This window comes from Mobula birostris, chromosome 5 (genome assembly GCF_030028105.1).
Source record: "Mobula birostris isolate sMobBir1 chromosome 5, sMobBir1.hap1, whole genome shotgun sequence".
Lineage (NCBI taxonomy): Eukaryota > Metazoa > Chordata > Chondrichthyes > Myliobatiformes > Myliobatidae > Mobula > Mobula birostris.
Genome location: NC_092374.1, coordinates 132,355,013 through 132,381,997, shown reverse-complemented (window position 1 = coordinate 132,381,997; position 26,985 = coordinate 132,355,013). Strand labels below are relative to the sequence as shown.

At 42.8% G+C, this 26,985-nt stretch overlaps 1 protein-coding gene across 2 annotated transcripts in view; it reads left to right on the top strand.

The window, feature by feature from the left end:
- gli2a (GLI family zinc finger 2a) overlaps positions 1-26,985 on the top strand; it is a 592,799-nt gene that overhangs the window by 140,960 nt on the left and 424,854 nt on the right. The gene's annotated exons all lie outside the window — the stretch shown is intronic.

Genomic DNA, 26,985 nt, shown 5'->3' with positions numbered 1-26,985 from the left:
ACTAGGGCACAATTAATAATTTTATAACAACAAAGTAGATCCTATCATCAGAAGTGGAAAAAATTCCACTTCTGATGATAGATCATACAACCTAAAACATGATCACTGCTTTTTTCTTCACGTGTTGCCAGAACAATGAAGCTCTTCCTGCATTTTGACATTTTTAATCAATTCCTCCCTTCCATGGACTCTGTCCAGACTTCTCGCTGCCTCAGTCAACCAGCTGGCAAAATCAAAGACTGCACCATAGACATCCTCACTTTTCTCTTCTTCCACTGGGTAGAAGGTAGAAAAGCCTGAGATCACGTATCACCAAGCCCGAGATCGGCTTGAGGTGTCACAGCTACAGAGAAAGTGCAGGGCAGACAAACAGTAAGGTGCAAGATCATAGTGAGGTAGCTGGTGACGTCGAGAGATGACCTTTCGTATTTTCTTCTAGTTTTCATCTGCTTTGGCTTTTGTTGAAGGAGTGGCACGCAGAAGAGGAATGAGAGGTAGAAACGCAAAGAGACAGCTGCACAGCTGAGGGGGAGAAATGAGAAAGATACAGAAATTAGCAGGGTAGAAGCTGGGTATTCAACAGTAGGTCAATGCCACCATGTGAGATTCTTCACACTTACATTATCTCACCAGATCAATATTCCTGCTGCAACGGGGAAAGCAAACATTAAGGTGTACCACTAAAGAGAAAGGGTAATCAGTAGAAATGGGTTAAATTGATAATGCTAGCAATAGCTAGAGTGCCTAAGACATTTGCACAGTGCTGTATTTGTCAATGTAGAGCAGAGAGCAAGTTCGTATATCTGGCTAGAGCAAAGGATGTTAGATATGGTGAGGGTGGAGCACCGTGGGAGGGTGTGGGACAGGTGGCCGAGAAGGAGTGCCAGGGCGGGGGGCGGGGGTGTGGGTACAGATGCACCCAGCCCTGAGACATCAGATAAAGACATTTGATTCCAAACAAATGGTTTACTGATCATTGCAGAATGACTCTCTGGTGCTTCCCGCTTCCTCCCCTCTCCCTTCCCCTTTTCCCAGGCATGACTCCTTTATCCCAGCCCCCTTCCTGCTCTCAGCCCGCAATAAAAACCCATATTAAAACCAAGTTTTTCATCACTCACATAGGTCATGAAATTTGTTTTTTTTTGCAACTCCAGTGCAGTGCAGTGAAAAAATTACTACAGTACTGTGCAAAGGTCTTAGGCACACCAGCTAAATAAGACCATAAGATATAGGAGTGGAATTAGGCCATCACGTCTGCCCCATCATGGCTGAAACAATTTTCCTCTCAGCCCCAGTCTCCAGTCTTTTCCCCAAATCCCTTCATCCCCTGACCAATCAAGAATCTATCAACTTCTGCCTTAAATACACTAAAGACGTGGTCTCCACAGCTGCCTGTGGCAAAGAATTCCACAGATTAAACACCCTCGGGCTAAAGAAATTCTTCCTCATCTCCATTCTGAAAGGATGCCCCTCTATTCTGAGGCTGCATCTTCTGGTCTTAGACTCTTCCTCCAAAGGAAGCATTTGCTCCACATCCAGTCTATCAAGGCCTTTCACCATTTGATAGGTTTCAATGAGGTCACCCCTCATTCTTCTGAATTTGAGTGAATACAGGCCCACAGCCATCAAACCCTCTTCATATGACAAGCCTTTTAACCTTGGAATCATTTTTGTGAACCTCCTTTGAATCCTCTTCAGCACATCGTTTCTCACAATACTCCAAGTGAGGCCTCACCAGTGCTTTATAAAGTTTCAACATTACATCCTTGCTTTTATATTCTAGTCCTCTTGAAATGAATGCTAACATTGCATTTGCCTTCATCAGCACAGACTCCACCTGCAAATTAACCTTTAGGGAATTCTACATAAGGACTCTCAAGTCCTTTTACATCTCAGTTTTTTTTTGATTTTCTCTCCATTTCAAAAATAATCACCCTATCATTATTTCTACCAAAGTGCATGTCCATATTCTTCCCAACACTGTTTTCAATCTGTCATTTCTTTGTCTATTCTCCTAATCTGTCTAACTCATTCTGTAGCCTCTCTACTTCCTCCAAACTACCTGCCCCTGCACCTACCTTCATATCACTTGCAAACTTTGCAACAAAGCCATCAATTCCATTATCCAAATCCAAAGAATCGGTCCCAACACAGCCTTATGAAACACCACCAGTCACCGGCAGCTTTTATTCTCACTCTTTGGTGGGATCGATGCAGAGTGGGGCACTTTGTTGAAGAATAGCTAGCGGTGTGGCACTGAACTGAACTAATACTACTAGTCTGATGTTTAATATTCTGTGTCTTGTTTGCTCGCTTTTTCCCATTTGGGCAATTTGTTTCTTTTTCACTCATTGCGTGTTTGATGTTTGATTGAATGTTTCTTTGTTTTGTGGCCGCCTGTGGGAGGGGGAATCTCAGAGTTTTAGATGATTTCGATTATGAGGACACGCAGTCCTCTTTTATTGTCATTTAGTAATGCATACATTAAGAAATGATACAATGTTTTTCCAGAATGATATCACAGAAACACATGACAATCTGACTTAAAAACTGACAAAAACCACATAATTATACTGTAATTTGATAAGAACAGACCATGGGCACGGTAAAAGGCTCAAAGTCTTTTGAAAGTCCCATCATCTCACGCAGACAGTGAACCTCCAGCGCCGCAAACTTGCCGATGCAGCATCCTGGAAGCATCCGACCACAGTCCGACTCCGAGTCCGTCCGAAAACTCCGAGCCTCCGACCAGCTCTCCGACACCGAGCACCGAACACCGAACACCATCTCTGCCGAGTGCTTTGACCCCAATCCCGGCAACAGGCAATAGGCAAAGCCAAGGATTTGGGGCCTTCCCCTCGGAGATTCTCGATCGCACAGTAGCAGTGGCAGCGAAGTGGGCGTTTCAGAAGTTTCTCCAGGTGTTCCTCTGTGCTTCTCATGGCTGTCTCCATCAAATCAGGATTGTGTACAGCCCCCTAGTTAACACATAATCGATATCATTCAGAACAGCCGCGCGCATTGCGTCGTGCCATCTTCTCCTCCCTCCTTCATGCCGTTGTATTCTATATACATACTTTGATCATAAATGTACTTTGAATTGTTGAAAGAGGTGTCTTAAAGGACAAGAGAGACAGGGTGGTTGTAGGGTAATAGCTGTTCCTGACCTAAAGCTTCTAAACATCGTCACAATCATCACAATTTGCAGAAAAGTCTCCAAAATGTCTGACACCAGTGGCATTGATTGAATTCCGGGAGGACAGAATTTGAGGAGTTCAGATTCCTCAGATGTGAAGGGGGTTATAAGGTGAAGCAGCGAGGTACCATGCAGGGAGTTGAAAATCAGGATCAGAGCTTATCGGGATTGGCAATGATGCAGCAGCTGTCTCTGCCACTCTGAATCCCGTCACTCACTCAGTCTCTCAGATACTCTGTAATGCTGATGCGCGCCCTCCCAACACCCTATTTCTGAACAGAGAACAATCCCCGCTGGCACCTGGCACCAGGCACCAGGCACCAAGGCCCAAGTCAGCTTTCCCTGGCACTTGCACTTCAGTGGGACAATGCTCCAGAATTTGGCCACTTCATTGAAGCTTTCAGTTCCAGTGTTAAAGAATCAACTCAAGTTTTGTATCAGGGCTTCTAAAGAAAAGATGAAGCTATGGCTTCAGCCTCACTGTGTTGAGAGTGCCTATCCCAGCTGTGATAATGCTGCTTAGTAGCACTTCTGTTGCTCCTATCTGTTTGTTTAGATGAAGCACTGTTTATTTTGTTTTCCCAGTGGAACACTGCCGGGAACCTGGGAGCACAAGAGGCTTCCCCAGCTGCTGATAGTCTGTTTCTTAAAGCAGAAGTACCGATAAAATAATGAGGGGTGAGGGGTTTGAACAAGCATAGATTAAGCTCTATGGCCATCAGTAGAGTTTCTGATAAAATCACTTCTTTACATAGGAGGTGAAAGTTGTTTCTCTATGCTTTGATTTTATTAAATGGAGTTTTTATGGCGTGACAAGATTACCATTGTGAAGACCGAAAACCACACAAAAAGCTGCTTTATTGGACTGTCTCAATAATGGAAGCACATAATCCTTAACATTGAGACATAGTTCAACTGTGTTTACTTTGCAAAGCAAATATACAGCTCACTTAAAGGTAATCTGCATATTTGTGTGTGATATCCTTTACTAGGATAGCAATTCACTGCCTAGTGTCCTCTTCATCAAACCGAGATGAACTCCCATGCAAAAGGAGTCGTAATATATGATTGGATAATTTTCCATGAGCTGCAATATTCCCCCTTGCTTTGGGGAGAAGATATAAAAGCCTGAAAGCACATACCACTAGGCTTAAAGACAGTTTCTATCACTTTGGAGGAGCAACACTTCATACTCTGCATGGGTAGCCTACAACCTGACGGCATGAACATCGATTTCTTTAACTTCTGGTAATTCCTCCCCTCCCCCTTCTCACTTTTTCCATTCCTCATTCTGGTTGCCCTCTTAACCCCTTCTCTTCTCCTCAGCTGCCTATCACTTCCTTCAGGTGTCCCTCCTCCTTCCCTTTCTCCCATGGTCCACTCTCCTCTCCTATCAGGTTCCTTCTTCTTCAGCCTGTCACCTTTTCCACCTATCACCTCCCACCGTCCCCCTCATCTGGCTTTCCCTATCACATTCGAGCTTGCATTCCTCCCCCTTCCTTCCACTTTCTTATTCCAGCATCTCCCCCCCCACCCCCCAACTTTCCAGTCTCAATGCAAGGTCCCGGCACAAAATATTGGCTCTTTATTCATTTCCATAGATGCTGCCCGACCTGCTGAGTTTCTCCAGCATTTTTTGTGTGTTACTCTGGATTTCCAGCATCTGCGGAATCTCTGGTGCTTTCAGCTTCTGGCCCAGTGTTACTGAATATTTTCCTAGTATGATAAGAATGGATTATTGACCTCACAATAACCTTGCACTTTACTGACTTCCTGCATTGCACATTTTTCATAACTAACTGAACTAAGTTGAACATTCCTTGACTGCTTCAATGATGCTCTGTATTCTGTGTTTTCTCGCTTGTTTTTTGCCATTGGCATGATTTGATTTTTTTTTGCATGTTGGGTGCTTTGGTGTTTTGTTTAAACAGGTTCCGTGGTGTTCCTTTGTTTCAAGGCTGCCTGTCTGTTTATTCCCCTTTGTTCTACCCCAATGTACTGTTATAATGAATTGATCAGTATGAACGGTATGCAAGCCAAGTTTTTCCCTGTAGCTTAGTACACATGGCAATAGTAAACCAATTTACAATTTACACAGACTTCCAGGCCATAAGACAGGAGCAGAGTTAGGCCTTTCGGTCTGTTAAGCCTGCTCCGCCATTTCAAAATGGCCGATTTATTTTCCCTCTCAACCCCATTCTCCTGCCTTCTTCCCATAACATTTAAAGCCCTGACTAATCAAGAGCCTATCAACCTCCACCTTAAATATACTCTGGCCTCCACAAGAGAGCATTTTGAAAATTAGGCACTGTGTGGCAAAATTGATCCTTTTTTTAAGGTTAAATAGATAAATAAATTTTGATATAATAAATGGAACCCAAAGGCATGAGATCAAAGCAAGCAGGTGAAGTTTTTCTGGAGGAGGTTGTACTTCGTTGGGGCACAGTATGACAGCACAAACACCAATGTCATTATGGCTTTATGTTCTGTTTCAGTGGTTTAAACACACCACTTGATTGCAACGAGATTGGGCAGCAGGATCTTCTGAAACCATTTGAGAAGTCAGATCTCAAACCGTATGCACCCCCCAGCCCTCAGTTCACCCCTGGATTTATTATTGGGTTGTTTTTAGTTCTGCTCGTATTCCTGGATTGGAACGTTCAGATTCAGCAGGAAGAGAATGACTCACTGAGGTGCTGTTGACACTAATGAGGCAGGAAGTCATTTCTCTTGAAGAGGCAAGTTCCTGTATGACATATGATATGATTGTGTATTGATTGTAGCCCTGAGGTCCTGTGGATTGTTTTGTCACGTTAGTGGAAGGATATAAGTGCTTGTTTCTCTTGTTAGTAATGAACTAACAACCCCCAAGTTCAAACCCAACATGGCAAAGGTAAGTACCATGAAGTCATTTGCCATGGTTCTCAATGAGGCAGCCATGCTATTATCTTCTGTGATTTTTGTAAGCGTGTATGAGTTCAATTAGTCTGGCAATTAGTGTGTGCGGGGGGCAGGGTGCGGTTAACAGCAGGAAATAATACAACAAAAATGTTAGGTTGTAGTAAAAACCTTTTTAGTTTACTAGTTTATTAATGAACTTCAGGGTAGGAAGCCTGCTACTTCTACCTGGTCTGGTCTACATGTGGTTCCAATCATACACAGCGTGACACCATCAGAGCTTCCTTTGATGTGGCCTTGCAAGGCATCTTGTTGCTGCCCCACATATAAAAGGTCCACCACCTCCCCCAAGGCTTCCCCGATATCTGAGTCCAGGAGACCAAATAATAAAATAAGGATCAATTTGCGACGCACACAAAATGCTGGAGGAGCTCAGCAGGTCAGTCAGCATCCGTGGAAAAGAGTACGGTCGATATTTTGGGACGAGGCCCTTCTTCAGCACTCTTTTTCCACAGATGCTGCCTGACCTGCTGAGTTCCTCCAGTGCTTCGTGTGTGTCGCTTTGGATTTCTAGCATCTGTAGGCTTTCTCGTGATGGGATTGGTTAAAATTGGCATGGACTGTGCAGTACAGTTCGGTGTTATATCAGACACCACCAGCAATTCCTCTTATATATCAAGCACTCTCTGTGTAAATTATTGCCCCTTTTTAAAACCCTTTCAACCTCCTACCTCTTACCTTAGACCTATGCTTCCATCATTTGACAACCCTACCTTAGAAAAGATTCTGCCTGGACACTCAGTGACCACTTGATTTGGTACACCTGTACGCCTGCTCATTAATGCAAATATCTGATCAGCCACTCATGTGGCAGCAATGCAATGCGTAAAAGCATGCAGACACGGTCAAGAGGTTTGGTTGTCATTCAGACCAAATATCAGAATGGGAATGAAATGTGATCTAAGTGACTTTGACCGTGGAATGGTTGTTGTTGCCAGCTGGGATGGTTTGAATACCTCAGAAGCTGATGATTTCCTCGGATTTTCATGCACAGCAGTCTCTAGAGCTTACAGAGAATGGTGCGAGAAACAAAACGCATCCAGCCAGCAGCAGTTCTGCCTTGTTAGTGACAGAGGTCAGAGGAGAATGGCCGGATTGGTCAAGCTGACTGGAAGGTGACAGTAACTCAAGTAATGACATGTTACAACAGTGGTGTGCAGAAGAGCAGTTCTGAGCACATAGCATGTCGAACCTTGAAGTGCACTGCAGTAGCAAAGATGACCACGAACGTACACTCAGTGGCCACTTTATTACATGCAGGGAATGCCTGATAAAGTGGCCACTGAACGTCTGTCATATCAATGCATCTTCTAATTTTACATACTTCTACACGTCACCCTTTAATCTCTTTTGCTCCATGGCATATAAACAACCTATCCAATTTCTCCCCATGACTGAAGTCAAGTTAAGGGGCCAGGCTGCTGGATCATTGAGTCATAGAGACAGTCAATATGGAAAAAGGTATTTTGGTCCACTTGTTCTGTGTTGACCATCAAACACCCATGGACACGAATCCTTCAGCCATTGCTATGATTTTTTCCCCACATTCCTATCAATTCCTGTTAGATTCTAATATTTGCCTACACACAAAGTCCAAGTCAGGTTTATTGTCATATCCATTAATACAGGTGCAGGTGCAATATAATCCTACTTGCATCACAAGCATGTAGCGTCCAGTGTGCAACATTTACAAGGAAACATGAATTAAACATAAATAATGCTGGTTTTTAAAAAGAAATACACAATTTGAACAATAAAAACAAACTCCAGTGTTGTACATGGTGGTCATAGTGTTGCTGTAAGTTCAAAAAAAAATTCAAAGTGAGTTGATTATCAAAGTACATATATGTCACCATATACAACCCCAAGATTCTTTTTCTTGCAGGCTTTCACAGTAAATCTAAAAAACACGATAAAATCACTGAAAGACCGCACCCAATGAGAGACAATCAATGTACTGTATAAAAGACAACAAGCTGTACAAATACAAAAAGAGGAAAAAATAAAATAAATAAGCAATAAATGTCGAGAACATGAGATGTACAATCTCGAAAGTGAGCCCATAGGTTGTGGGAACAGTTCAGTGGTGGGGTGTGTGAAGTTGTCTGAAGTTATCCCCTCCGGTTGAAGAGTCTGATGGCTGAGGGGTAAGAACTATTCCTGAACCTGCTGGTGTTGGTCCTGAGCCTCCCATCCCTTCTTCCTGATGGCAGCAGTGAGAAGAGAGTATGTGGCTGGGTGGTGGGGGTCCCTGATGATGGATGCTACTTCCCACGATGGCACGGCACGTAGATGTGCTCGATGGTGGGAAGGGCTTTACCCATGATTGGTTGGACTGTATCCATTACTTTTTGTAGGTTTTTCCGTTCAAGGGCATTGGTGTTTCCGTACCAGGCCGTGGTGCCACCTGTCAGTATAATCTCTACCCCACGTCTCTAGGAGATTGACAAAGTTTCAGATGTCATGCAAAATTTTCACAAACTTCTAAGAAAGGAGGGAGGAGAAGATGGCGACGCGACGCAGCTCACAGCAGCCAATCCAGTGGTGATGTCTGTTATTTGTCAAGTAGGGTGCCGTGCACAATCCTGATTTGATGGAGATGGGCGTGAGAGCATGGAGGAACATCTGGTGAAACTTCTGAAATGCCTGCTTCACTGCTGCTGCTAGTGTGTGGTCCAGAATCTCCGGAAGGGAAGGTCCTGAGTCCTCTACTTTGCTTGTTGCTCAGTGGCCGGGGCGGGGTCAAAGCGCTTGGCAAAGGATGGTGCTCGGAGAAGCTGTCAGAGGGGCTGGTCGGAGGCTCGAAATTTTCGGATGGACTCAGAGTCCGCTGCGGTTGGGTGCTTCCAATGGTGCTGTATTGGCAAGTTTGCAGCGCTTGGAGGTTCATGGCAGGCAGAGTTTCTCCCTTCTGCCGTCTGCGTGAGATAATGAGGCTATCGGGACTTTGAGACTTTTTTACCGTGCCCATGGTCTGCTCTTTATCAAATTGTGGTATTGCTTTGCACTGCTGTAACTATATGTTATAATTATGTGGTTTTGTCAGTTTTAGTCTTGGTTTGTCCTGTGTTTCTTGTGATATCATTCTAAAGGAACATTGTATCATTTTTTAATGCATGCATTTCTAAATGCCAATAAACGAGGACTGAGTATCCTCATAATCTAAAAAAAATATAGAGGCACTGTCATGCATTCTTTGTCATGGCACTTATGTACGGGATATAGGGCAGGAAATGATAACACTAAGGAGTTTACTGACCCTCTCCACCTCTAATCCACATATGGACTCGCTCATAGACCTCTGGTTTCCTCCTCTTGAAGTCAATAATCATCTCTATGGTTTTGCTGACATTGCTGACATTGAGTGAGATGTTGTCTTTATGACACCACTCAGCCAGCTTTTCAATCTCCCTCCTATATGCTAATTCATCACCGTGTTAGATTCAGCCAAGGACAATGGTGTCATCAGCAAACTTACATATGGCATTGGAGTTGTGCCTGGCCTCACAGTCATAAGAATAAAATGGGTAGAGCAGGGGACTAAGCATACAGCCTTGAGGTATGCCTCTGGTGTTGGATATTGGGGAAGAGATGTTGTTGCCAATCCAAATGGACTGGGGAATGCAAGTGAAGAAATCAAGGATCCAGTTGCATAAAGAGGTACTGAGGCCAAGGTCTTGAAGCTCATCGATTAGCTTTGTCAGGATGATAGCATGGAATAGCAAACTGTTGTCTGATGTATGTGTCGTCACTGTCCAGATGTTCCAAAGTTGAGTGAAGAGCCAATGAAATGGCAACTGCTGTGGACCTGTTGTGCTGGTAGGCAAACTGGAGCAGATCCAAGTCGCTTCTCAGGCAGGAGATGATGTGGTTCATCACCAACCTCTCAAAACTCTTCATCACAGTGGATGTAAGTGCCTCTTGAAGATAGCTATTGAGGCGGATCACCACATTCTTCTTACGCGCCGGTATAATTGAAGCCTGTTTGAAGCAGATGGGTCTCTCAGGCTGCTGAGTGAGAGGTTAAGGATGCCAGTGAGCACAGCGGCCAGTTGGTCAGCACAGGTCTTTAGCTCTTGGCTTCGTATCCCATCTTGGCTAGATGCTCTCCATGGGTTTACCCTCATGTTGGCTTTGCAGACTGAAATCACAGGATGCTCAGGGGCTGTGGGAGTTTGTGATGGGTCCCTCCATGTTTTGACAGTCAAAGTGAGCATAGAGGCATTGAGCTCATGTGTGAGGAAAACCCTGCTGTCTCCAATGTTGCCGACTTTCACTTTGTAGGAGGTGATAGCACTCAAGCCCTGCCACAGCTGTCAGGCATTCTTCAGTGATTCAAGACAGCAGTTAAACACACAGCCACACAAAAACAATAAATTAGCCCAAGCCCCTGACCCATGAGCATTGCTGGCAAGAGCAAACCCACAACAGTGCGCAGATGATCTTGTCTTCCATTGAATGAACACTAGAGGGCAGCACTGTTACTGGCATGGATACCGCGCCACACTGCTTCAGGGGACCGACTCCCATGCTTCTCTCCTTGGCCGCTCCAAACAGTCGACACCACGGCATGAAAGCATGTGCCACCAGGTTGGCTCCTTGCAGTCTGCCGCATCCGAGTGTGCCACTATCTCACCAGAAGCTTCTTGCATTCCTGTGCATTGGAATTGCCGCATCGGACCATGGTACACTAGTGATAATTTTCATTCAGTAATAAATCTACCTACACACACTTCTTAGGACCTGGGAGGAAATTGCAGCACCCAGAGGAAACCCACACAGTGACAGGAAGAACATGCAAACTCCACACAGAGAGCACCAGATGTGAGGATTGAACCCAGGTCATTGAACTGGTGAGCTTGCTGCTCTGTTAACATTGTCACTCAGCCACTGGACTACTGCTTCGACAATCACAGAGAAAAAAGAGCTTGAAACAAATTTCACATCACATGCCTGTGATAATGAACCTGCTTCTGATTCTGATTCTGAATCACAACAACCCTTTGTCAAACTCTGACCATTCTGAAGTGCTTTGCAGCTCATGTTGGACGTCAGAAACATGGCCACTGCTGCCATGCAGCTGATGTTTCAATGAACCTCTGCCAATGAGGGACCTTGTGGGAACAAGTGGTGTTTTTGCAAGGACAGAGCTGGGGGAGGAGGAGGGGCTGGGTGAAGAACAAAAGGGTTAAATCTGTGATAAAATGTAGGAGATGAGTAATTAAATGACAAAAGGGATGGCCAGAGTAAAGCAAAGGCAGGTCATAATGACACTAAATTGGTCACTTAGTAAAAGCCATAAAGATGCCTGGAAATAGGCATGCTTGTGAACTGGGAGTTGTCTTTCAGTGTTTGCAGTTACTTGACACCTTTTCTGGGTAGGATGAAAGGACTTCTAACCTGCATCTGACCCAGGGGCACTCAGTAGCAAGGTTGGATATACAATAAGTGGGTTCATGTTCCATTGATTGACCACAATACACAGGAAAAGGGTAAATAGCTGCCAGTCCCTTAACAAAGAGCCCTCCTGTAAATTCACTTTCTCTCATGTTTTTCTTCCTGTGCACGGGATGGAGGATAAATCTGCTTGTAATTCTGAATAATTATTTGCAGATATTTCCCTCTAGAGAAAACACAGTCACCAAACATCACAGTAACATTCCTGGCATTTGGTTGTATCCCACTTCTTTATTGTTTGGTGACCAATTTCCCATTATATCAAAGAGCTTTCAAAAAGGTCTCATTTAAATCTAAATCACAAACAATCTATATATGAACGCAAACCCAGCCGAATATGAAAGATTTTCTTAATAGGTAACTTTATTTTAAAGGACTTTATGTCCTGATGAAGTGTCTCGGCCCAAAACATTGACTGTTATTCTCCTCCATAGATGCTGCCTGAGGTTCCTCCAGCATTTTGTGTGTGTTGCTCTGGATTTCCAGCATCTGCAGAATTTCATGTGTTTATAAATTACCTATTTTCTCTGCAGTGCTTTCTCAACTTCCCTTCTTTCTACTTGCTGTGATGGTTCATTCATTTCTTAACGATTCCGCAATGTTTTCCCCTACTTCACTGATCTGTGCAGGCCCTTCAGCCCATCGTGCTGTGCTAACCATTACCTCCCACAAAACCTGAAAGAATACATATAGCACTTTTCCTTTGTATTTTCAATGTCTCACTCTAAATACATACCCTGGAGAACTGGATGTTTCAAGCATGGGCGAAAGATATTGGCTGCCAACTTCGTCTATGCCTTACATAATTTTATAAACTACTATCTACCCCTTGCTTAGTAGTATTGGTGCATGGCACAAAAATAGTTCAGAACCCCTGATCTAAACTCTCCTCAACCAGTTAACTTTTTGAAATTTACAGTACTATGCAAAAGTCTTATGCATATATATATAGCTAGGGTGTCTAAGACTTCTGCACAGTCCTGTCGTAATTTTATGTATTGCACTGTACTGCTGGCTGCAAAGAAAAAACAAAATTCATGACTTAAGTGAGTGATGATAAACCTGATTCTGATATGGGTCTCTATTGCGGATTGAGAGTGGGAAGGAGACAGGGAGATGGGAATCATGGTTGGGGAAAAGGAGCAAGGAGAGGGGAGAGAGCAGGAAGCACCAGGGAGACATTCTGTAATGATCAATAATCCAACTGTCTGGAATCAAACAACCTTACCTGGTGCTCAGGGCTGGGTGAGTCTGCACCCACACCACCCACCCACCACCCCCGGCACCCCTCCTCTGTCACCAGCCCTAAACCCCTCCCGCAGCGCCCAGCCCTTGCCATTCCCACATCCTTTGCTCACTCCAAATTTGCAAACTCACTCTCTGCTCAATATTAACTTATTTGGCATGGTTGACCCTACCAAGAGCCAAAGCCCAAAGCCCTGACTCCAGACGGCATAGCTTTGAGGGTCGTTGATACACACAAGCCTCCAAACCCTAGGACAAGCTTGTGGTCCTCGTGGAGGAAATTTACTTTGAAGTTTGCTGTATTTCTTGTGATCCAATACTGGTCATTGTGAAGTTACAAGATTAGACTCAGTGACAATAAAAGAGGAGTGATAACTTTCCCAGTCAGGATACAATGTAACTTGTAGGGAAACCTGCTGCTGATGGTGTACTCATCTTCCTACTGTCCTAGTTCCCCTTGGTGGTTGTTGTGTATTTAATATTGCAGTAATATTTAAGTACAGTAATCTTGTGTGTATATGTATACACTAAGCATTCTTGTTCATTTAAATAATTCATTATGAGTTACATGTATAAATACATGAATTACATAAATTATCACACTATCATATGAAACATGTGCACCTTGCTTAAAGTAAACACAAAGTTAGACTCACATTTTGGGCTCCTGCGTCTTCCTTTGAATTATTTTAATATTTTGAAGTTACAAAACATAACAATGGTGACAAGGTATTTTTGAAATGAACCTGAGACGGCTCATCAAAATGCAGTGATACGTTCTACTTCTAAAAAAAAGTGCACTGTAGAATGGCGAGTGAAAAACACAGCGCAGCATGTGCAGAGAGAGTTGAATTTAAAAAACACTGCACAGCACGTGTTATGTGGAAGGGAATATGCGGTCGAGTGTTAAAAGGAAGTCGGAAAATGGAAGAATTCACGGGTTCATAAAGGGTGAGTACTGAGTGATAATAATCGTAAAATAATTCAGAAAAGGGAGGCTACATCGGGAAGATTGAAGGGTTTGATTACACAATGGGTAACAAGTCATTACGCTGCCACATGATATATGCGCTTAAAGTAAACTCGAAGTTAGACTCATATTTCAGACTCCAGTGCCTTCCTTTGAATTAGTTTAATGCTTTGAAGTTACAAAACATAACAGTTGCAGTGGTTGCAGGATTGGGAGGTGTGGTGATATTACATGTAAGAACGTGATTGGAGAGAGTTCTGAGCATGCGCAGAAATGATAGAAAGATCTGGAAGCATGGCGCTGTAAGACACGTGTGGTTGTTGCTGTTAAATTAAAGTTCTATGTCTTCCAGAATATGATTCTTTATTAGTAACCCACGGTACGTATAAATATAAAGAACACAACATGGTGTCAGAATGTGACGTACGAAAGGCACAGATTTTTTACATGTGCGCAGAGAGCTAGTGAAACAATTGATCGATATGTTACAGAGTTGAGACACCGGAGTAAAACATGTAAGTTTGCAGAACTGACAGACTCTCTCATTAAAGACAGAATTGTTTGTGGCATTCAGGATAATGGTCTGAGGGAAAGACTGTTAAGAGGACAAGACTTAGACTTCGAAAAAGCTTTGATGCTTTGCAAAGCTTTGGAAACCGTGATGTCACAGGCTAAAGACACTTTCACTGAGAGTTACAACATAGGCATTTTTAAAAAGCGCAAACATATTAGGAAAAATAATAAAACGATAACAAAACCGACAGAAAGCAAGACGTCATCTGAGAGAAAAAAGTTATGTGATCGCTGTGGGTGGCCGCATCAGACAAAATCGTGTCCAGTGTATGGGAAAATGTGCAATGACTGCGGTAAGAGTGATCATTTTTCATGCTGTTGCAGAAGGAGGAAGAAAATAAAACAAGTAAATGCAGTGCTTGAAAATGAACTTGAGGAGTCTTATATAGATATGCTTGTGAAAACAAACAAAGTAAGAATGACTGGACTATTCCATTGCAGGTGAACCAAAACAATATTCTGTTTAAACTTGATACTGGAGCACAAGTAATTGTTCTTGCAGAATCTGAGTTTAATGCATTAAAGCAAAGACCAAAGTTACATAAGACAAATATAAAAGTGACTGGGTATTCAGGTACAGACATTCCAGTTAGAGGAACATGTGTGGCAAAAGTATCACATAAAGATATTGCGCACACGCTTTCATTTGTGGTGATGCCAAAGAATGTACAGTCAATACTGGGTTTATCTGCCTGTGAGACACTGAATTTGGTTAAAAGAGTCTTAGTCCTGGACAGTGACACAGAGTCAGAATACAGTGACTTGATGAAAGAGTATGAGGACTTGTTCAAAGGGCTTGGTTGTCTTCCAGGAGAGCACACGATTAAAATTGACAGCACAGAACAGCCCATAGTACATCCATGTAGAAAAGTACCTTTTGCATTACATCATCAACTGAAAACAGAGCTTGACAGAATGGAACGGCTAGAAGTCATAAAGAAAGCTTCCAGACCCATTCCTTTGTTACCAGCATCTGAAAAAGCATTGCCACCAAAAATAGGAGTTGCAATTTTGCCCTCTGGAAGTAACGCACACGCATCAATGGGCCATGCATTCCATCACAATCTCACCTCTGCAGGAGGACAGAGGCCAAACTTGCCGGCACAGTACAATACTAAACTGAAGCCAAAGAGTGACAAGAATCAGGATCCAATTGAAGAAGTGAAAGCACAAGTGAAGGAATTGAGAAGTTTTCTTGAAATGATGAAGTCTCAGCATAAAAAAGAGATTACACGGTTAACGAATGAAGTAGATGAAGAAAAGAAGATTCGTATTTCATTACAAATGGAAGTGAAGGAATTAAGAAAGCTACAGTACTTGAAGAAGTAGAACCCAGATCATACATGGTCCGAACAGAAGAAGGAGCAGTGTTAAGAAGAAATCACAAAGACCTCAAGAAAGGGCCAATTTCAGAGTTTCAGTTAACTGATGCAGACCAGACAAAACATGAAAATAACAACGAAACACAAGAACTGTGTGAACCACTTAGAAGGTCTACTCGTGTTTGTAAACCCCCAGAGAGACTGATAGAGACATGTTAAATTATGCATTTGTTAAGGTCAATCTTGCTAATTGTTTTTCTTTTTAAGGAAAGGAAGATGTGGTGATATCACGTGTAAGAATGTGATTGGAGAGAGCTCTGAGCATGCGCAGGAATGATAGAAAGATCTGGAAGCATGGCACTGTAAGACACATGTGGTTGTTGCTGTAAATAAAAGTTCTATGTCTTCCAGAATATGATCTTTTATTAGTAACCCACAGTATGTATAAATATAAGGAACACAACATGAGTTACTATTGGGCAGTTGAGGTAAATAATTGGACTATATTTTATTGATATCTTGAACTTCAGCTTTGATGGGAGAGGGAATAATGTTTAAAGGTTAAATAGGTGCCAATCAATCCTAGCCTTTGATTGGCTCCTGCAGCCACATAACTTATGTTATGTTTCCAATTGGACTTCTGGCCAGTGGTGACCCCCAGGACATCGGCGATGAAGGTCTTGGCAATGGCGATGACTCATGATGCCAATTTACGTCTTCTGGGTTGAGGGGTTTGTGGCCCAAACCATAATCCTTGCCACCATTGCTGCTGGAGGAGAGAGGGGAGGTGGAAAAGAAAGAGTAAGGAATGGGGTTGGGGAGAGAATAGAAAAGTGGGGAGGGAAGAGGAGAGGCAGGGGAGGAGGGTGAGGAACAGCATGTGTTAAGAACTGGTATGGTAATCAAGGAAACCAGAATAGAGGAAGTAAAAGAATTAGGCATTTAATACGATTAGCATTGCGTTTACATCTCCTTAACATCCGTGTGCATTGGATTCAATTCAATTCCATCGCAAAGGGAGGTTTCACTTCTAATAAAGCCACTTTATCTTTTTTTTCGGAGTAGATTATTTTAAGAGGCTTGTCTGAAACTAATTCCTGCTTAACTGGAAATGTGTGTTTGTGCTTTGGCATTCCCTCCTGGATGTGCTAAAATACAGAATAAATAAATAAATATTCATGTGATATCCATCAATTTCCAGCCTCTGGGTAGGTGCTTGAATTAAGAGCAGCACTTAATCATACAAAATATGTGTACATTTCACAAACCACTTTCCTAATTCCTAATTCATTTTTAAATCTTTTGTTTGCTGAATTACTTTTTCCGCTATAAACCTCCAACGTGATGTCTCATTTACTGTCACCAGCAACCATGTCCTAAACAGAAAAATTCTCTCTGAATAGGACCTAGTGCATTCCTCACCTCGTCTCACCACACCCCCACCCCATCCCCAGAGTTAAACTCTCAGTAGCTTCAACACTCTCCTGTTCTGCTACCTGTTGGCCGTGCTCTTTCATTGATTCTATTGTATTTCTAGTATTTACTGTGAATGCCCACAAAAAATGAATCTCAGGGTTGTATATGGTGATATATATGTACTCTGATAATAAATTTATTTTTAATTTTGACCTTTGTCTTCTTTGTCCAACTGTCAGAAGGTCTTTTTTTTGTGGTTCTGTTTTCAGCTATGGCCTATACATATCCAACAATGATACTTCTTTCCAAATCTGGTCTCCATCTCAACTAAACTATCATTATCAGGTCCATCCTTGGCCACATCAGTCTGCATCTGACCACCGCTATCAACTTGTCAGTTTGCGGTAGCATGGCAGCTAGTGCAATGCTTGAGAGTGCCAGTGATCGGTTGTCTGTAAGGAGTTTATATGTTCTCCCCATGACTGTGTGAGTTTTCCCTGGGTGTTCTGGTTTCCTCCTACATATTCCAAAGACATATGAGTTAGGGTTAGTCAGCTGTGGACATTCTACGTTGGCACCGGAAGCGTGGCGACAGTTGCAGGCTGCCCCCAGCACATGTTGGTCACTGATAGAAATCAAAGGTTGAAAGGTCTGTTTATTATCAAAGTATATAACTCTGAGATTCTTCTTCTCCAGATAGCCACGAAGCCAAGAAAAAAAAACTGACAACACGATTATCAACCCCCAAAACCCCCTCCCCTGCACGAAACGTGACAAGAACATCGGCCTCCAAATTCCTCTCTCCCCACACAAAAAAGCTAACAAAAAAAACAAAATAAGAACATCGAACCCCAGCCCTCTCTCCCCTGCACAAAAAAAAGACTGAGAAAAAACGGGCGAAAACACAGAATATATTTAAAAAAATGATAAAACTGAAAAAAATGTCCATAGTCCATAGTGCAAATCCATATCCAGATCCAAAATGCAGAAAAACCTCTGGGCACAGCAGCAGGCCACGCTGTCTCTCTCCCCGGCATCTGAGCATTTCACTGTATATTTTGATATTTCAATGTACATGTAATTAATAAAGTTAATCTTTAAAATGCTCTCTGTTGAATAATTCATCACATTTAAGCCAAGAGAAAGTTTATGTTTAAAATGCGAACCTTGGTGGGATCTGTGCTCGTAATATGTCTATGATGGACCATGGGAATGTTGCCAAGATATATATAGATCACTTATCCTTTGTACAACATTCCATGGCATTCTATATTCAACAGATTGCAGTTCAACCTATCCTCAGTTGGATGAATCCCTGGGTAGGGAATAAATATTGTGAGAGCACTTTGTTAAGGCTGATATAAGTTACAGGATCTAGGAAGGAGAAATTCCCTTCCCATGGATGCAGCTTGACCTGCTGAATATTCCAGCATTCTGTTTTTAGTTTAGATTACTGACATCTGCAGTTAATCATGAGTAAAAGAACACATGTTGGAGATCTCAAGCCTTTTTGGGAGTGTTTCCATCTTGCCACATGGGAGACATTTCATTGTTTAAATTAAATGCATGATTCATATCCCAGTGTCTTGCATATTATTCAATTCATTACAGATCAGTGGTGTTGAATTGCTCTCAGAAATAAACACTAGTTGAGCGACATTTACCCAACCTTAACTTTTTTTTTTTGTTTACTTGCCTCATGGAACAATTCACCTCAGTAAAATAACTTTACAGATTTGGAAAAAAAGCTGTGGTGTTTATAACATAAACATTATTCTGATCTGTAAATTTAAACCTACAAAAGTCAGTTTTTTTTATAACAAGCATTTTAAACTTTTGCCTTTCCTCCTCAAGGTCTTATTCTTTTGTTTCACAAGTCCAAGTTTGTAGGATTTTGGACAATGTGGAAAAAGAGGTACATTTAAAAAAAAGATCAAGAAATTAATTGAATGCATTCTCAAGTAGAAAGGTTTGTTTTTCCTGAAAAATATTCTTCACTTCATCCTTTGCTTTAGTGCAGAGTATCTGTTGCCATTTCAGACTATGACGGGGTGGGGGGGGGGCGGGTTGGTGGAAGTATCTCTGCCAAATCTACTGTGCTTTGAGTAGCTCAAATGGCTGTGGGTGGGATGGCCCCACTGTGAGGCCCAATCAAAAATAACTGTGCCCATGATTTGACATGACACCCCTTTGGGAATCTCAATGTGAACCACAGCCTGTTGGGGGCCTGAACTGAAACCTGGAATTCATTTAAATCACAGAGATATGGAACAAGAATCCAGCAACTACATTGCTTGTTTACTCCTGACATGAGTCGTTGGATTTTTCTTTACACCAGACTGTCTACTGATTATCAATCTACAATCATTTGCATGTAACTGTGGTGTTGTTAGAAATATGCTATAAATCTTCAAGAATGGTTTGATGTAACAAATAGATGAACAAAAAGATCACCAATTTATTAATAGATTAGTTTTATTGGATGCTTCAGCGTTGTTTGGCCGCTACTCATTCCTCGTCTGTTTTTCAGAACCCTGAATACCTTAGAACTCCTACAACGTGAGCATTAGTTCTTTTATCCATTTCCAACCAGAACGAATTGAAAGTCTATCTCACTGCGGCAAGGGTCAACGTTATTTGGCATATACACTTACATGTATTAGGTAGTGTTGGTCGGGGTACAACAAAAAACAAAAGCAATCAATAATTATTGGGAATAAGGAATTCTGTTAAGAATAAAATTAGAGATTAAGGTAGAGATATTCAGTAAATTGTCTATAACTACATAAATCATTCATTCATTTGTTATGTGCTGTGCCGTGTGGCGTGGGTGTTCATGGTCTCTCCATAAATGACCATAATTGTTCTTCACGATTTTTTCTACAGAAGTGGTTTGCCATTGCCTTCTTCTGGGTAGTGTCTTTACAAGACGGGTGACCCCAGCCATTATCAATACTCTTTATATGTTTGTAGATTGTCTGCCAGGTGTCAGTGGACACGTAACCAGGATTTGTGATATGCACCAGCTGCACATAAGACCATCTACCACCTGCTCCTATGGCTTCACGTGACCCCGATCGGGTGGGGGGCGGCTAGGCAGGTGCTACACCTTGCCCAAGGGTGACCTGCAGGCTAGCAGAGGGACTGAGTGCCTTGCACCTCCTTTGGTAGAGAGTTCTCCACCCTGCTACCCCAAAATACATAAGTACCGGTACATATGTCCAATGTAAACAGCATTATAAAAAGTGGTTTAAAGTATTTTACAATGCACTGCAGTGATGGAGGTAATAGAGGGTGGTGTGAGAGCTAACTAGAGTGGTTGATCAGACTAACTGCCCGGAGGAAGAAATGTTAAAAATGGTGTGAAGTTTTTGGTTTAATAGCCCTATTACATTTTCCAGAAGAGAACAGACAGTTTGCAGGGTGGGTAGTGCCCGCAATGAATCTTGCTGCCCGCCTCCTTGTCCTGGTCACGTCTAAGTCCTGCAGTGTTGGCAGGAAAATCCCGAGGTTGGCAAGAAAAGTCTGCATGAGCACAGTCACCCTGTGTTGTTGACAGCAAGAAATTCTGCAGCCCTCAGGAGTTTTGTGCTCATTGGTCAACAATGAGCTTGTTTTAGGAGCCAATAGGGCATTTAGTTTGCACCGTAGTTTGATGGACTCTGGATCAGTCGACCCTTTGGTGCTTTCACTGTTGCTTGCATGGTGGGGGAGGGTGTGGTGGTCGGTGCTTCTCTGGTGTGGGTGGGGTTGATGCTTTTTGCTGCTGCTTGTGTGATGGGAGGGTGAGGGGGCTTCGGGGGCGCCATGTTTCTATCGTTCAATGGGGTTTCTTTGTTTCGCGGATGCCTGCGAAGAGGTTGAATTTCAGGCTGAGTACTGTATACACGCTCTGATATTAAATGGACTTCAAACTTTGAAACTTTCAAAGTGTTCTCGAATAACACTTTAAAGGAGATAGGCTGCAAATGATTAGGCCTTTATTCACAATGGAAATAGAATCAGGTCGCTTGGAAAGCAGATGATCAATGGACAACACTGGCCTTACCCCAACCAGGAAATTGAAACAACAACACAGGGTGACTGTGCTCATGCAGACTTTTCTTGCCAACCTCGGGATTTTCCTGCCAACCACGGCTGACGAGCCCCATTGTCTGAAACGACAGGTTTTAAGGGGCCAGAAACCCACCTTTGCTGCTTCTCCTGTTAGTAGAAACTGTTCCACTGGGCTTGCTAGCTAAGCCACACGTGAAGTCCAGAAGCTGGACTTGGTTGTCAGAAGCTATTTACACACCATTGGAAGCATTTAATAGTTAGTGGGAGCTTATCCCCGCTACCTCCTCCAGCTATAACAAATTTAAGGAACCTTAAGAACAAAGTGCAGTTGCTGAAGGAACACTGCAGGTCAGGCAGCATCTACGGAGAGGAACAAAGAGACGATTTTCCAGGCCGAGAACCAAAAGCCTTAAGAACTGTCTTAGGCTTACTTAAAGATGATGACTCGGCAAACCTAGGTGAAGCTGCCATATATGTGTGCAAAACAGGAAAAGTAGCATGCATCGGAAAAGGGTGAGCAATCTTATGTCAAATATGTAGCCCTGCCACATCTAGCTGTGCTAGTGGTAGACAATTAAATAGCTATTGAGAGGAAGGAGCTCTACAAACACCCCTTCCCTCAACAATATTGGAGTCCAGCATGGAAGTGCTAGAGAAATGGCTGAAACATCAGCAAGGAGCCATCAAGTCATAATTTTTACAAAGATACTGCTGGGACTGGAGGACCTGAGTTATAAGGAAAGATTGAATTATGAGGGGCATAGATAGGGTAAATGCAAGCATGCTTTTTTCTACTGAGGTTGGGTGGGGCTATAACTAGAGATCATGGGTTAAGGGTGAGAAGTGAAAAGTTTAAAGGGAGCATGAAGGGAATCTTCTTCACTCAGAGGGTTGTGAGAGTGTGGAACAAACTGCCAGTACAAGTGGTGCTTGTGAGCTCAACTTCAACATTTAGGATAAGTTTGGATAGGTACAGAGATGGTAGGAGTAAGGAGGGGTATAATTCTGGTGCAGGTCGATGGGAGTAGGCAGTTTAAATGGTTTGGTGTGGAATAGTTTCTGTGCTCTGCTTTTCTATGACTATGACTCAGAAGTGTTGAGAGGCCTCCTTATCATTACAACTTAATCCACTCCAGATAATAGCAAAAAATAGCCGAGGATGTTGGATATTGCAACGAATGTGAGATCTTGACTAGCTCTTAAATGTCATACTGAAAACCTGCGGCCCTAGTTGTATTGCTAGCCACACTTGCATCTACTCAGCAATGCAGAAAGCCTTCCAGGCATGCCCCGTTCACAACTGCAGGACAAAGCTGATCCAGTTAATTAGTGCCCAGTCAGCTTACTCTCAATCATCAGGGAATTGATGGAAGCTGTCGATTGATGCTTACTCACCCATGCCTAGTTTGCATTTTGCAAGGACTACTTCTTTCATATCTCATCAAGAGCAGAAGTGAGGTGATTTCCCTTGACATCTGACACCATTCTGGCATTACCATCATCGAATGCTCCGCCATCAACATTCATGGAGCCATCATGCACTAGAAACTCTATACTTCTATCTATGCCTCTCAGTACTGCAGGCAACAGAATCAAAGACACCACCCACCCCGGATACCTTCTTTTCTTCTCTCTCACCTCAGGCAGAAAATACAAAAGGCTGAAAGTGCATTCCACCAGATTCAAGGACAAGTTCTATCCCACTGTTAGTAGATTCTTGAAAAGATGTATTGTGTGACACCGGACCGAAATAAACTGCAGAAAGTTGTGAGCTCAGTCAGCTCCATCATAGGCACTGGCCTTCCCAGCATCCAGGACATCTTCAAGGAGCGATGCCACAAAAAGGCAGCATCCGTCATTACGGACCCCCCCCCCCCCCCGCCCTCACCCTGGACATGCCCTCTTCTCATTGCCACCATCAGGAAGGAGGTACAGGAGCATGAAAACACACACTCAGCAATTCAGAGACAGCTTCTTCCCCCTTCTATCTGATTTCTGAATGGACATTGAACCCATGAACACTACTTCACTATTTTTTATTTCTATTTTGGCTCTACTTATTTAATTTAACTATTTGTTATATATATAATACAATATTGCTGAGCCTATGGCAATGACCTTTGCATCATCAGTGAGGACAGGAGAGGTTCTGGAGGATTGGAGGGTTCCCAATGTTGTTCTCTTATTCAAGAAAGGGAGTAGAGATAGCCCTGGAAATTATACACCAGTGAGTCCTTCTTCAGCAGTTGGTAAGTTGATGGAAAAGATCTTGAGAGGCAGGATTTATGAACATTTGGAGAGGCAGTATGATTAGGAGTAGGTCAGCATAGCTTTGTCAAAGACAGGTTGTGCCTTACGAGCCTGATTGAATTTTTTTAGAATGTGACTGAACACATTTGATGAAGGAAGAGCAGTAGATGTAGTGTATATGGACCTTGGCATTTGATAAGATAACCCCCCCCCCGCCCCCCATGCAAGGCTTATTGAGAAAGTAAGGAGGCATGGGATCCATGGGGACACTGCTTTGTGGATCCAGAACTGGCTTGCCCACAGAAGGCAAAGAGTGGTTGTAGATGGGTTATATTCTGCATGGATGGGTCGGTGACCAGTGGTATGCCTCAGGGATCTGTTCTGGGACCCCTTCTCTTTGTGATTTTTATAAATGACCTGGGTGAAGAACTGAAAGGATGGGTTAATAAATTTGTTGATGACACAAAGGTTGGGGGTGTTGTAGATGGTGTGGAGGGCTGTCGGAGGTTACAGCGGGACACTGATAGGATGCAAAACTGGGCTGGGAAGTGGCAGATGGAGTTCAACCCAGATAAGTGTGAGGTGGTTCATTTTGGTAGGTCAAATATGATGGCAGAATACAGTATAATATTAATGGTAAGACTCTTGGCAGTTTAGAGGATCAAAGTGTCTGAGTCCATAGGACACTCAAAGCTGCTGTGCAGGTTGACTGTGTGGTTAAGAAAGCATACGGTGCATTGACCTTCATCAACCGTGGGATTGAGTTTAAGAGCCAAGGGGTAATGTTACAGCTATATAGTACCCTGGTCAGACCCCACTTGGAGTACTGTGCTCAGTTCTGGTTACCTTACTACAGGAAGGAAACCATAGAAAGGGTGCAGAGGAGATTTACAAGGATGTTGCCTGGATTGGGGAGCATGCCTTATGAAGACATGTTGAGTGAACTCGGCCTTTTCGCCTTGGAGCGATGGAGAATGAGAGGTGACCTGATAGAGGTGTATAAGGTGATGAGAGACATTGATCGTGTGGATAGTCAGAGGCTTTTTCCCAGGGCTGAAATGGCTAGCACGAGAGGGCACAGTTTTAAGGTGCTTGGAAGTAGGTACAAAGGAGATGTCAGGGTTAAGTTTTTTATACAGAGAATGGTGAGTGTGTGGAATGGGCTGCCAGCGACAGTGGTGGAGACGGATACGATAGGGTCTTTTAAGAGACTCCTGTATAGGTACATGGAGCTCAGAAAAATAGAGGGCTATGGGTAACCCTAGGTAATTTCTAAAGTAAGTACATGTTTGGCACAGCATCGTGGGCCAAAGGGCCTGTATTGTGCTGTAAGTTTTCTATGTTTCTATATATATATCAGAATCAGAATGTACATTTACTGTAATTTAAAGCTTTTACTGTTATGTATTGCATTGTAATGATGTAGGAAAAACTACAAATTTCACAACATATGTCGATGATATTACTTCTGATTCTGATAATATGGACCTTTGACCTCACAATCTACCTCATTACGATTGTGCCTTTTATTGTTTATCTGCACTGTACTTTCTTGCAGCTGTTACACTTAATTCTGCATTGTTATTGTTTTACCTCGTTCTACCTCAATGCACTGTGTAATGAATTGATCTGTATGAACAGTGTACAAAGCGTGCTTTTCACTGTATCTTGGTACATGTGACAATTATAAACCAATCTCAACTCTAACTTAATGTGACCAATCAAATGATCATTATAGATAGAATTGCAGAACAGGGACTAAGAGCTGAGGCAAGTGACTCATCCCAATATGTTAGCACCATCTATAGGCATGAGGAGCATGATGGAATACTCTTCACTTGCTTGCATTAGCTTAGACTGACAATTCTCAGCAAACACAACATCATGCAAAAACCAGCAGCCTGCTTGATAGGTACTCCATCAACCATCTATATATTCATTCACTCAATCAAAGGCTGCAGTGCATACCATCTACAAAGTACACTGCAGTTATCCAGCCTGTTTAGTCCAACATCACCCCCTCAACTTATGGCCTTTACTACCAAGAAGGACAAGGAGACCAGGTGCAAGAAACACCATCACTTGCAGACTCTGTATTGGTACGGCAACTGCTCTGCCCATCACTGCAAGAAATTAAAGAGTTGTGGACAGGGCTCAGTTCATGGAAGCCAATTTCACAGCCATGGACTCCGTCTACACTTTCTTCTGCTCCAGGAAAGCAGACAACATATGCAAAGACCTCTCTGACTTCAGATAGTTCTCTCTTCTCCCCCTTTCCACTGGTTGAGAAGGCTAAACTAAAGCTTCAATCTTGTCGTCGTAAGACTCTTGAAGGAACCTCTTGTATGATAATGATGAACTCTTGACCTTATGATCTTACCCCTCCATGGCCCATGCACCTAATTTCCTACCTGCACTGTACTTGACAGTTACAAACCAACCATAAATTACCCTGCAATCTCGTAACTCTGTTCATCTTGATCACTTAAGTTGGTAATAGTGCTGATTCTAATTAAATGGTGAAATTGCCTTATGTTGCACTCTCTTCACTCCCACTTAATCCTCAAAAATACCATTGCACTTCTTATTTGTGTCTCCCTGGATCTTTCAATCAGCAGAGGTGGTAATGTTCATCCTATCAGTGTAGGCTTTAAAGGCCAGGGAACAACATTTTAACACTTTGCACAACTTGAACACTTCAAAGCTCAATTTCCTTTTTATCACCATTCAGTTCAATTTACTCAGCAGGGGGACGTGAAACAGAAATTTTTATGGTATCTTGGCACATATGACAATTATAAATCAATTACCAATGATTGAAAGTTGCGTACCATCCTCACCTGGAAGTTTATTGTTGAAAGGTCAGAGGTTCATTTTATTGTCAAAGTATGCATGTCTAATACAATTCTGATATTTGTCTTCTCCAGATAGCCACGAAATACAGAAAGACCGTGGAAGTTGTTGAAAGAAAAGACACCAACTTCCACCTCCCGGCATGAAAAAGAAAAGAAACAAAATTCTCAAACCCTAAAATCCACGTCCCTCCCCCACAGACAAAAAAAAACAGCAACAGTAGCAGCAAATCCCCCACCCCTCCCTGCAGAAACAACAGCAACAATAGCAACAAGGGCCCCAATTCCTCCCAGCAGAAACAGCGACAATAACAATCCCCGGCCCCATCACTCGCAGAAAATGCAGCACAACACACACACACACACACACACACACACTAACAGATCACTCACCTGCCATTCGGCCACAAGGAAAAAAGCATCGGAAAACTGAAGGAGACCGATATCAAGTACAGTCCAATAATCACATAAATCTCAGAGTATCAAAAACATCTATCCTTTGTTCATTGAGCCTAAATCTTGCAAAGGGCGGCACAATAGTGTTGTGGGTAGCATCGCTTTCCAATACCAGAGACCCAGCTTCCATTCCCACCGCTGTCTGTAAGGAGTTTGTACGTTCTCCCTATGACTCTGTGGGTTTCCTTCCACACTCCAAAGATGTGTGAGTCAGTAGGTTAATGACTCGCATGG